The 12028-nt window shown below is 39.5% G+C and overlaps 1 protein-coding gene across 8 annotated transcripts in view; it reads left to right on the forward strand.

The window, feature by feature from the left end:
* The window catches only part of ZFX (zinc finger protein X-linked), a 56708-nt gene that overhangs the window by 28727 nt on the left and 15953 nt on the right, over positions 1-12028 (forward strand). The window lies entirely within an intron of this gene.

Below are 12028 nucleotides of genomic sequence, written 5' to 3' on the forward strand. Positions count from 1 at the left end.
CGTACTTACTCTATTTACATGTGAAATGCTATTTCTATAACAGCATGGAAAAGAGCTCTGGCATAGTATTGAAACTTTAAATGATTCCAAAACGTGATTTCAAGTATGATGGACTCATAGTAGGTTATTGAAGAAAGTAAGGTGTTTTGGAACACACTTGAACATTTTTAACTTAACGTCTGGAAGGATAGCTGTGTCTTTTTACAACCTGTTTCTTGGTACCACTTTCAAAGATAAAATCCTCAATTGGATAGACCACAGTTCTGACCCAGTATGGGGATTCTTGTGCCTTTAGGAACTAAACGTCAAACAAAGACTCACAGACTATTTGCTTATATAAATTCACAAGACTGTTTGCTTTGCTTGAATACCTGTTACTATAGAGGAATTTCACATAACATATATTGGAGTCCACCAGCATTTTAGGAAATACCTTTTAAAAGCTCCCGATTTTGGAAATCGAGAATTCTTTGTGTGAAGAGGAAGAAAACGCCTTCATTGAACACATGTGTTTGGTTTCCCTACTCTGTGTTAGACATTGTTGTAAGTAGTGCAGATATGGATAGGTGATAAATAAAAAAAAAAACATAAAACCATTGTTGCTAGAGAGCTCACAGCCTATTGCAGGAGAGAAAGAGAGGTTGCACTGTGATGCAGAGACATGACCAAGTTGCTGTGGAGACAAGATGGAGTTGCTGACCTGAGCTCAAGGATGAGTTCTAGTTTTTACCAGGTGAAGAAGGGCACGAGTTGGGAGACATTCCAGGCAAATTGTATAGTATGTTTAAAAAGAAAAAGAAAAAAAAAAAAAAGTCCTCTGCCTTTGCTGGGAATGATGGGAACTTTAGGAGGTACTTGTATATCTTTGGGTACTTCTTCGTGAATTCATTAGAACAAATTTCTTGAAACAATTGCTAGATCAGAGGGCATACACATTTATAAGTCTGGTGATATTGCCTCAATATTCTGCCTAAGAATAACTCTCCCACCAGGTTTATGAGAAGATCCATTTCCCTACACAACTGACCAGCACGGTATTATTTTCCTTTTTAGTTTCTGCCAATCTCACAGGGAAAAATACGATAGCCATTTGAAGTTTGAGTTTATTTTAGCAAGATAATTTTGATAGTGATACAGAATAAGAATAGATGAGGGAGAGACTAGTGGTAGAGGTTAGTTGAAATGGTTTATTTATGAGATAAAGAAGATCCTAAGTGCCTTCATAGGAATGGGGACGAAAGGGGGAACTAGATTCAAGAGTTCAGGAAGTAAAATGAATGGGATTTGGTGACAGATATAATAGGGGTGGGGAGCTGAGGGAGAAAAAAATTCATGGAGGAGCCTAAGATTTCTGCCTTGGGGAATTGGGTGCCTAGGCATGTTGTTACCTGAGAGGTGGAGATTTGGTACAGAGAACGTGATTTAGGACCTGTTAGAAGTTAGAGTTGCTCGCTGGGGTCAATCTAATGGATGTTTTTTCTAAGCAGTTGCTAATAGGAATTTGCTGCCTTTTTTTTTTTTTTTTAAGATTTTATTTTTTTATTTGACAGAGAGATCACAAGTAGGCAGAGAGGCAGGCAGAGAGAGAGGGGGAAGCAGGCTCCGTGCTGAGCAGGGAGCCCAATTTGGGGCTCTATCCCAGGATCCTGAGGTCATGACTTGAGCTGAAGGCAGAGGCTTTAACCCACTGAGCTACCCAGGTGCCCCTGGAATTTGCTGCTTTTGAGAGGGTTTGTGGCTAGAGGAAGAAATTTGGGACAACAAGATACAGATAGTATCTCGTGTGGAAATGGGTGGTGGTTCCTCAGAGAGTGCTTGCAAAGTGACAAGTATGGGTCCTTTAGATATTCAATAAGTACATGGAGAAGAGCGCATGAAAATCAGGAGGTTTTGGGAAGTGGAGGAGAAAAATCTTTAGACATTTTTAATACTGTTAAAGATGAAAAGAATTTCTAGAATGTCATCACTGAAAGGAGATAGTGGACCTGTTCCGTTGAGCAATTAGGAGGTCATTTGTATCTTAATTAAAATAGTTTCAATACAGCATGGGGCAATGGAGAGGAGATAGAACGGTAATGGATTGAGAAGTTGGTGGAAGTGAAGTAGGTGAAGCGATTTGTATAAATGGCCATTTTGGTCCGGGAAGGGACAGAAGAGGCAACAGTATAGCTTTTGATGTTTGGCTGGATAGTGAAAGTGTGTTGAGCATATGTGTTGTCTTATATGTGCAGGACACAAACCATTGGATAAAGAGACTAAAGATAAGGGAAGGGTTACCAGGGGTTACCAGATGGAGCAATTCCAGAGAAGGGGGAGGGAATGAGGTCCAGGGCAGCCGTGGAGGGCTGCTGGGTGAGGCCTAGAGAGGAGGAGGGACTACCTTCTCTGAGACAGAGGCAGTAAAAGGAGCTTTAGAATATTGGGAGCAGGTGCCTGGCTGGCTCAGTTGGTAAAGCATGTAACTCTTTTTTTTTTTTTTTTTAAATAAATCATGTAGCTCTTAATCTCAGGGTTGTGAGTTTGAGCCCCACAGTGGGTATAGAGATTACTTAAAAATAAAATCTTTTAAAAAGGTAAATAAAGGGATGCGTGGGTGGCACAGTCAGTTGGGCATCTGCCTTCCACTCAGGTCACGATCCCAGGGTCCTGGGACTGAGTCCTGCATTGGGTTCCTTGCTCAGCGGTGAGCCTGCTTCTCCCTCTGCCTACCACTCTCCCTGCTCGCTCTCTCTGACAAGTAAATAAATTTAAAAAATAATTTAAATAAATAAATTAAAATGTTGAGAGCTATTTTCTTTGTGTGGCAAATTCATCTGCCAATATGTGATGTACAGAGGTTGGGTGGAAAGCTGAAGAATAGAGGTGACGAGTTGAAAAGCCTTAGTCTTAAAGGGAGGGACCCAGGCAGGAAGCTTAAGAACTTACAGGATAGATTATTTAGCTGCGTTGAGGGCCTGGCTGAGATTGGGAGTCTTTAGTTTGTATGTCATATGTGCCATTCAGTGTGAAAACACCATTTTGAAAACAACCACTACCAGATTTTCTGTTGTAAGACCAGGCAACCCAGAGGCAAGGCTGAAGAAAGTAAGGAGTTGGGTTCATCGTACTTTATGAGGGCAAAGGGCAAAAAGGATCTGGTGAAATATTTAGGAGACAGCACTCTTGGTTCTCCTTGACTTCCCTTTTCATTGAAACTTGTTTGCTAAGGAGTAAAATGTATAGCATTGGTTTGACCTGTAGCTTCATACTCTCTCTTGCCTTCTTCATTACTCTTTTAGGAAGTTCAGCCCTCCAGGAATGTCATTAAAAAAACCCACCAAAAGTTGATTTAGTAAGGGTTGACATAGTATACTAGATTCTTTTTTTCTTTATTAAGATTTTATTTATTGAGAGAGAGAAAAAGAGCACACAAGCAGGGGGAAGGGCAGAGGGAGAAGCAGACTCTCCACTGAGAGGGAGCTGGACACAGAGCTCATCCCAGGACCCTGAGATCGCGACCTGAGCTGAAGGCGGATGCTTAACCGGCTGAGCCACCCAGAGACCCCAGTATACTAGAATACACTGTATTACAGAGTCCAGACTTACAGAATTTTCATTAAAAATCTTACAGTCCTCTTTCTTTTGGTCCCTGGGTTTCTGCTATTTTATATAGATTTTAATGTTCCTTAAAAAGCAAATAAGGATGGATACAAACTTATTGTTATGTATTTTTATATATTTTATATATGTATATAAGTTAACAGTACAGTGATAGTTTTTTCTTTTCTTTTTTTTAAAGATTATTTACTTTAGAGATAAAGAGAGTATGTGGGGGGGGGGCAGGCAGAGGGAGAGAGAGAATTCTTAAGCATACTCCCCGCTGAGCACAGAGCCTGATATGGGGCTCAGTCCCAGGACCCTGAGATCATGCCCTAAGCCAGAATCAAAGAGTTGGCCGCTTAACCGACTGACTGACCCACCCAGGTGCCCCTATTCCTTTCCTTTTAAAATAGAATGTCACATCCAAGCTCAAAGAATACAGAACACACGAACACACACACACACACACACACGTGCATGCAAACACACACACACACACACACACACACGTGCATGCATTACCTAATCCCCCTATATTACTATAATGAAAAGGTTTGATTACTGTTATTTTAAAAATTTTTTTTAAACACTATTTATTTATTTTTGGGAGAGAGAGAGGGAGAGAAAGAGAAAGCATGAGTGGAGGGGCTGAGGGAGACAGAGAATCCCAAGCAGACTCCATGCCAGGCCGGGAGCTCGACACAGGGCTTAATCTAACGACCTTGAAATAATGACCTGAGCTGAAACCAAAGTCGGATGCTTAGCCAGCTGTGCCATCCAGGTGCCCCTGATTGCTTTTAAGTTGGGTTTAGGGATGGTGACTTTGGAGGGGGTGATGGTGCCTTATGGTAGTATCTGTTGTTCTTTTGCAGATACTTCATTTTTCCTCCATTCCATACCATCATCCCTTTTCCTTTCAAAGTATAGTCACGTTAAAAATTTTAATTTACTACTGGCTTTGGAACAAACCAGTTGAACGCTTTGGAATTAGCATTTCTCCTGTTTCTGCCTCCCAGTGCTGCATTTCAGCTTAAAACCAAAATTGATTTCAGAAGTTTAGGATTGAAAAAGGCTTTGTGGTAAGCATATAGGGGAACTAAGGTCTGATTTTCCCCATGATAGAGAATGCAGAGATGCTGTTACTAGCAGTCAACTTCAGTGCTTTTCATAAAATGATGAGAGATAGTAGTAGTATCTCTGAATTCCTATGATATTTATTTACCTCATTGGTCAGAGAATATGAACAGACATCTAAATACTCTTCAAAAATTTCAGTAAGTCATTAGATCTAAGAGCCTAATAAAAAGCTTTTAATAAAGTCTTTAGTGTCTATCCTGGCAGATTTCTTCCCTCTGAAGGTCTCATTTAAAATGATGACAAAGGAGTACATGGGTGGCTCAGTCGTTAAGCATCTGCCTTCGGCTCAGGTCATGATCCCAGGGTCCTGGGTTCAAGCTCTGCATCGGGCTCCCTGCTCAGCGGGAAGCCTGCTTTTCCCTCTCCCACTCCCCTGTTTGTGTTCCCTCTCTCGCTGTGTCTCTTTCTGTCAAATAAATAAATAAAAATCTTTTAAAAATACTAAAATGATGACGAAGTAGCAGTCCTCATTGTTTACAGTGTCCTGATGGTGTATATAGACACAAATGTTCTTTGTCACACTAGAGCTGCCTTTGAGGCCAGGATGACCTCCTTACGCCATCTCTGCAGTCTAGATGTTATGATTGCTTCTGAATTTGATGGTCGTTGTCTTGAAAATAGGAAGTACCCACGGCCTCTTAGCCATTGATACATCTTCTTCATCAAACCCTATGCCTGTTAGTGTGAAATAAATATTAATTGAATATATGAAGGCTATAGCTGCAAGTCTGTAGGCATTGTGCCACATTGAAGGTATTACTAATTCATTTCTTCCCTACCAAAAGCTGTTGGTTCTCACTTGGTTCTGGTTAGGCTAGATACGGTGGTACCGCTTTAGAGCACTTAGAGAGCTTTCTGGGTCTCTGAGGTGGAATGTTTGAGTCATCCATGTGTTAACCAAGTTGTTTTTTAGTTCTCTTTTAATCTGAGACAGCTGCCAGACATCCGTGATTTCTTTGCAGTGGTCTTCAGCCTCCTGGAGTTTCACTTTGCAGCTGTGTAGTCAAGATGCTATTTTGTCCAACATCAGTTTGTACAATAGGGAAAGCTGGAGAAGATCTGGTGATGGTGAGTCAGGCGCTGCCTTACGACAGCTGCGCGCAGCAAAGTATTCTCTGGGTGCTCTGGTATTACCATGAGCAATGAGAAGTCACTCTTTCGATCTTGTTGACATGTCCCATGTCTTTTCATTAGAACAGTTAGAAGAGGAACAGGAGCTAGGTATTCTTTCTAATCCTAGATTCAACTTAAGCGTTGAAGTAAACTGTTTTTGGTAACAGCTTTGACACACGTAACAGCGTGTAACACATGCCAGACTGTTCGCCCATTGGAAGTGTGCAATTCAGTGGTGTTTAGTGTGTTCACTCACTTGTGCAGCCATCAGCAGACTTCAGTAAGTTGTAGTTACCCCAAGGAGAAACTTCATACCCTTTAGCTATCACTCCCATCAGCCCTCTCTGTCCCTTCCAGATCTAAGCAACCCCTAATCTGCTTTCTGCCTGGATAGATTTCCCTGTTAGGGATATTTCCTATAAACGGAATCCTGTAATACATGATCTTTATGACTGGCTCTTTTCACTTAGCAGAATGTTTTCAGCATTCATCTGTGTTGCAGCAGGTGTCAGTGCTTCATTCCTTTTTATTACTGAAGACTAGTCCCATCTTTCTCGGTGTACAGGGTATATGTTTTAGTCCATTTGTAAGTTGTTTCTACTTTTTGGCTGTTGTAGCTATGATTTTAACATTTGTATTCAAGTTTTTGTGGACATATATTTCATATGTGGAATTGCTGAGTCATATGGTAACTCTTATGTTTACTCTTTTAAGGAAGTGCCAGCGTGTTTTCCAAAGGGGCTACACCATTTTACATTCCCACCAGCCATGTACGAGGGTTCCAGTGTTTCCACACCCTTTGTAGCACTTGTGAATACTGTCTTTTTTTTTTTTTTTTTTTTTTTTTAAATCCTAGCCATCCTGGTGGATGGGAAGCAATATCCTGTTGTGGTTTTGATTTGCATTTCTGTGATGGTTAATGATGTCAAGCAGTTTTTCATGTGCTTATTGGCCATTTGGATATATTCTTTGAAGAAATGTCTATTCAGATGCTCATTTCTAAGTTGAGTTACTTGCCTTTTTATTATTGAGTTGAAAGAATTTTTTGTATATTCTAGTTAGAAGTCCCTTACAAGATAAATGATTTACAGGTATGTTGTCCCGTTCTGTCTGTAGTCTCCACTTCCTTGATAGTGTCCTTTGATGTACAAAAGCTTTAAATCTTGATAAAGTCCAATTTATATATTTTTCTGTTGCTGTGCTTTTGGTCTCATATTTAAGAAACCGCTTCCTCTTCCAAGGTTATGAAGATTTACACCTGTGTTTCCTTTTAAGAGTTTTATAGCTTTGGTTCTTTGATTTAGGCCTTTGATCCATTTGGGGTTTATTTTTGTGTATGATATGAGGTAGATAAGGAGCTAACTTCATTCTTTGGCATGTGGATATTCAGTTGTCCCAGCACCATTTGTTGAAAAAACAATTCTTTCCCCATTGAATGTTCTTGGCACTCTTGTTGAAAATAATTGACTGTAAATGTGAGGGGTTTATTTTTTGGACTTATAAATCTGTTTCTTATACTAGTTCCTTATACTATCCTTATACTAGTACCATGCTGTCAAGAGTGCCTTGTGAATTTGCAAAATTTAGTATACCCTCAATGTTAAAGTTTAAATTTTTAAGTCCAGGCAAAAATGCATAATTCAGTTTTAAAAGGTGTAACACAATAAGTGATGGCGACATTGTATGTTCTTACAGAAAACACTGGTGCTTTGGGCATGCTTGCCTGTCTTACAGTAACATCAGGGGAAACAACTAATACACCTCTGCAGCATGTGGTCCTTCCGGTCAAAAATTGAACACTTAGCCATAGAGCCTCTTTTCTAATGTCAACCTATATGATGGCTTCATTTCATTTCTATACATTTTTAATAAAATATGTGCTCTCGGTTATTTTAAGCAGTTTTAAAGTAGATAAATTAAGAAAAATTATAGCAAATAATTAAAACTTAGAACCCTTTAAACTAGTTTGGTAAAATGAAAGTATGTCATAATTTTTAACATGTTGATTATAAAATTGGAAATTTTTACTTTGTTTAGATCATAAGCTTAATAAAAGTTATGACAGTGAGTGTGGAGTAATAATATAGTCGTCTTCTCTTCATTTAGCTGGTTTTATACACTAAGGCTAAAGACGTTTTCACTAAGATAAAGTTGATTTCGAAATACTGTTTTCTGCAGTATGTAACTCTTGTATAAAAGCTGAGTGATAATAAATCATTAGATTGGTTAGTTCTTAACTAATGCTTCTTAAGCTCTTTTGGTTTGGTGGCATTCATATAATTTAAGTCCATTTGAGTTAGTATTTCAGGAAGAGCTCAGGTGCTAATGTGTGGAACATGTTCATCAGACCTATTTTTTAAATGACCCTTGAGTCAGTTTGCAGGTTTGTTGTTAATAAAGGTCACTTTTCAAGGGGAAAATATTTTAGGACTATATTTGTGGTTTGATTGTTACCAAGTCAAAATGGACAACTAAGAAAAAATTTTTTGACTTAAGCTGTTTTATCCCAGGAAAGATTGTAGATTTGTAACAAGTTGATAACAATAAAAATAGGTAAGAGTAAACCTTCAATAAATAGTATTTGTGTGCCAGAACTTAGTGTATATTATTTTCTTTACACAACCTTATAAATGTTGGTGTTATCACTCTTCTTAACATACTGGGAAACAGGATCAGTTTAAGTAACTTGACCAAAGTTATACATCCAGCTGGCATTAGATTGAGCATGTGAAATCAAGTGTGTTTTATTCCAGTGTCTGCCCTCTACTCTCATATTGCCTTTCTTTGTGTGTGTGTGTATTTATATACATATGAATATAAAGCTCCTACTACAAAGCAGTAGAGTTTGGCTTAAATACTGCTTATAGGTGGGTGGAGGAGGCAACTAAAATTCAGTGGTTCTTAAAATTTATATTATTTAAAAAATTTTAAAAATTTACAGTATTATTGAATACCCAGTTTCAGCAGTGTTAGGAAATAATTTAAGGGACTTAAACATTTTCTTACTTAACTCATAGCAGAAGCCACCAAGACAGCCTCCAAATCCTATTCCATTGTTTTTCTATCTAAAAAATATCTTTGGCGAAGAAAATGGAGGAAATGGTGAGAAATAAGATAGACAAAATAGGCAGGGGCCAAATCATAAAGGCCCTTGAATGCACTAAGAGGCCCATTTTACCTTTTTTTTACCTGTGGGAAGCTGTTAAAGGGTTGTAAGCAGATTAATAATAACATGGTTAGGCTGGTGGTTTGGAAAGATCATCCTCATGGCAGTGTTGAGAGCAGACAAGGTAAGAGTAAAATCAGAAACAAAAAGGGCACTATGGGAAATTTTAGTAGTTCAGGTAAGAAACTGATGATAGTTTGAAATAGCTCTTTGAAATAGCTCTATCAGTAGAGTTTGGCAGAAACTGCTTCATGACATGTTTAGGAAGTAGAATTTGGATTAAATTTAGGCTTGAGGAAAAGGGAGAGTTCAAAGCTCCCTTCCTGGTTTCTGGCTTGTGGGGCTGGGCAGATGGTGAAACCATTACCAGAGGAGGAGCACGTTTGGACACGCTGCAGATCCGTCCACAAGGTTGCTGCTTGCGTCCGTCCACGTGGTGCCCCTGGCCTTCCAGCTTAGGTGTTCTGACCAGATGGTCTGATGTTAGCTCCTAGTTAAGCACAACTTTTGGTCATAGTGGATAGCTAATAAAAAATGGTTCCGGGGGAGGGGAGCGCCTGGGTGGCTCAGTGGGTTAAAGCCTCTGCCTTCGGTTCAAGTTATGATCCCAGGGTCCTGGGATTGAGCCCCACGTCGGGCTCCCTGCTCAGCGGGGAGCCTGCTTCCCTTCGTCTCTCTCTGCCTGCCTCTCTGCCTACTTGTGATCTCTGTCAAATAAATAAATAAAATCTTAAAAAAAAAAAATGGTTCTGGGGGAGGGGAGCGCCTGGGTGCTTCAGTCGGTGAAGTGTCCAACTTGATTGTGGCTCAGGTCCTGATCTCATGGTTGTAAGATTGAGCCCTGTGCTGGGGCTTAAGGTTCTCATTCTCCCTCTCCCTCTGCACCTCCCCCCACAAAAGTGCTTCTGGGAATGAATGAGGAAATAAATCCAACCTTCTATGTTTAATGCCTAAACTCTGAGGGTTAATACAATCTAATGGTTTATTTACTGATTCTCAGGGCTGTTAGTGTAGGAGACATGGTAAAACATTTGTTTTATTCCTTTGTTCTGTGGGCGAATTGTTGGATGTTTCTGTATCTTACCATTATTTTTATTTACTCTGTCAGTTTTGTTTCTTAACCATTTAGTAAACCACAGTATACAATTTTAGAGTTTAAAAAATATATATCCTCGTGGGAATGTTTCTGAAATGTGAGAAAAGTCTTATTTAGGGAAGACATATTGAATAAGCTTTAAGCTTGTTCTGATGAAATTCAAAAAGATTTCTGTTAATCCATCTAAAATTACTGTCTTTATTGTGGGCACTCTGAATTTTTGGTTTAATGTTCAGTGTGGATGTCAGTTGGATTTGTACCAAGAGTGAAGCAGTCAAGTAAGGCACATGTATTGTTGTCCACCCCTCTCCCCACCAAAAATAAGATTGGGTAAAAAGTCTGTATCTTGAAAGCCTTAGAAGCAGTTGGAGCTTCAGATGAGCCTTGTGACTCATATTTACTGTTTATCTGCTTGTGACCTAGACAAAATTGTCCAACAGCTTGCCCTTTGAACAGAGCTGTGATTACTTTGTGGGATAATGGGGGCTGGGCAGGGGAGAGAGAAATGAGAGAGGGAAAGAAAGAACATGCTTTGAGAAATTCTTCAGTGTATGGCAACAGTGTTAGAGTCAGCCAGCTTTCCGGATGCCAGCCCAGCTGGTCGTTAGCTGTATGATTCTGAGCAAATTTACTGATTTCTCTTTGGCCTTTTTTTTTTTATTTGTAAGATGACAGTCCTTCTACCTGACCTGTGGACTGGTTGGGAGAATTAGAGATCCTATGCAGCAGGCACCCAGGGCAGAGCCTGCCTGTCGGTAATGGCTAGTCATTATTGTCCACACGGAGTCTCTCTGTTAGTGGCATCACTAACTCTGGACTGGCTTCACTTAAGACCTTCTGGACTGGCTTCACTTAAGACCTTCCTGTTGTCTGATCAGGGAATCCTTTGCTAAAGGCAGGCACAGGGTGGGATTGTGATAGTCATTCCTTTCTTTTTCCCCTGAATTTATAGTATTAAGAAATCCATTCTTGGCTAACTAGATTTGGTTAGTTATGTTTTAGACCAATTTGGCAAATATTTTTCATAAATTCTGTCTCTGACATCATGCTAGAGATCACTGTAACTTAGATCAGACACTTGAATGGCTCTGATCCTTTAATTCCTCTTCTATAGAATACACTAATTTCATTAAATCTTTGAATGTCTCCAGGAAAGCTTCAAGAGGTAAAGGAGATAGATTATAACTAATCCTCTGAAATCTTTTATATGCTATATAATGAAAATAAGATGGAATTTTAACCACAGAAAGAGGATTCCTAAGGAGGAAGCTAAGAAAGGGAGGCCCAAAAGTGAACTTGTAAGTGTATTTATCTGCTAGAACATCTGCTTACTCAGCAGAATGCTTCCTGCAAGTTACTTAGTCTTAAGTGCTCAGGTTTCAAATCTGTAAAGTGGAGATAAAACACCTAAGTCATGGAGCTGTTGTCATTGATATCATGATAAAGTAGAGGGATACCACTGACTGCAGTGTCTAGGACCTAACAGTTGCTCATGAGCTCAGGTATCCTTTTAAGGGGAGCTGCCCATCTGTGGTTATTTTTTTTTTTTCAAGATTTTATTTATTTGTGTGAGAGAGAGAACAAGCACAAGCAGGGGGAGCAGCAGGCAGAGGGAGAAGCAGGCTCCACAATGATCAGGGAGCCCAATGCAGGACTTGATTCCAGGATCCTGGGATCATGACCTGAGCTGAAGGCCAACGCTTAACTGACTGAGCCATTCAGGTGTCCCTCGGTATTTCTACCTGCTCACATAGGAAACCTTAAGACATTAAATAATACCAAGTTGTTACTCTGTAGTTTTTTTTCTTTTGATTGGATTTTGGGTTTAGAGGTTTAAAGATTGAAATGATTAAGTAGTAGTAAGATGATTGGGCTTACCAGAGTAAGTTAGAACAGGTTTTTGGTTCAGAGAACCAAATTCTTTCTTCAGTAATAAT

The sequence above is a fragment of the Lontra canadensis genome, unplaced genomic scaffold (genome assembly GCF_010015895.1).
Source record: "Lontra canadensis isolate GAN:19392208 unplaced genomic scaffold, GSC_riverotter_1.0 scaffold127, whole genome shotgun sequence".
In the NCBI taxonomy this organism is placed as follows: domain Eukaryota; kingdom Metazoa; phylum Chordata; class Mammalia; order Carnivora; family Mustelidae; genus Lontra; species Lontra canadensis.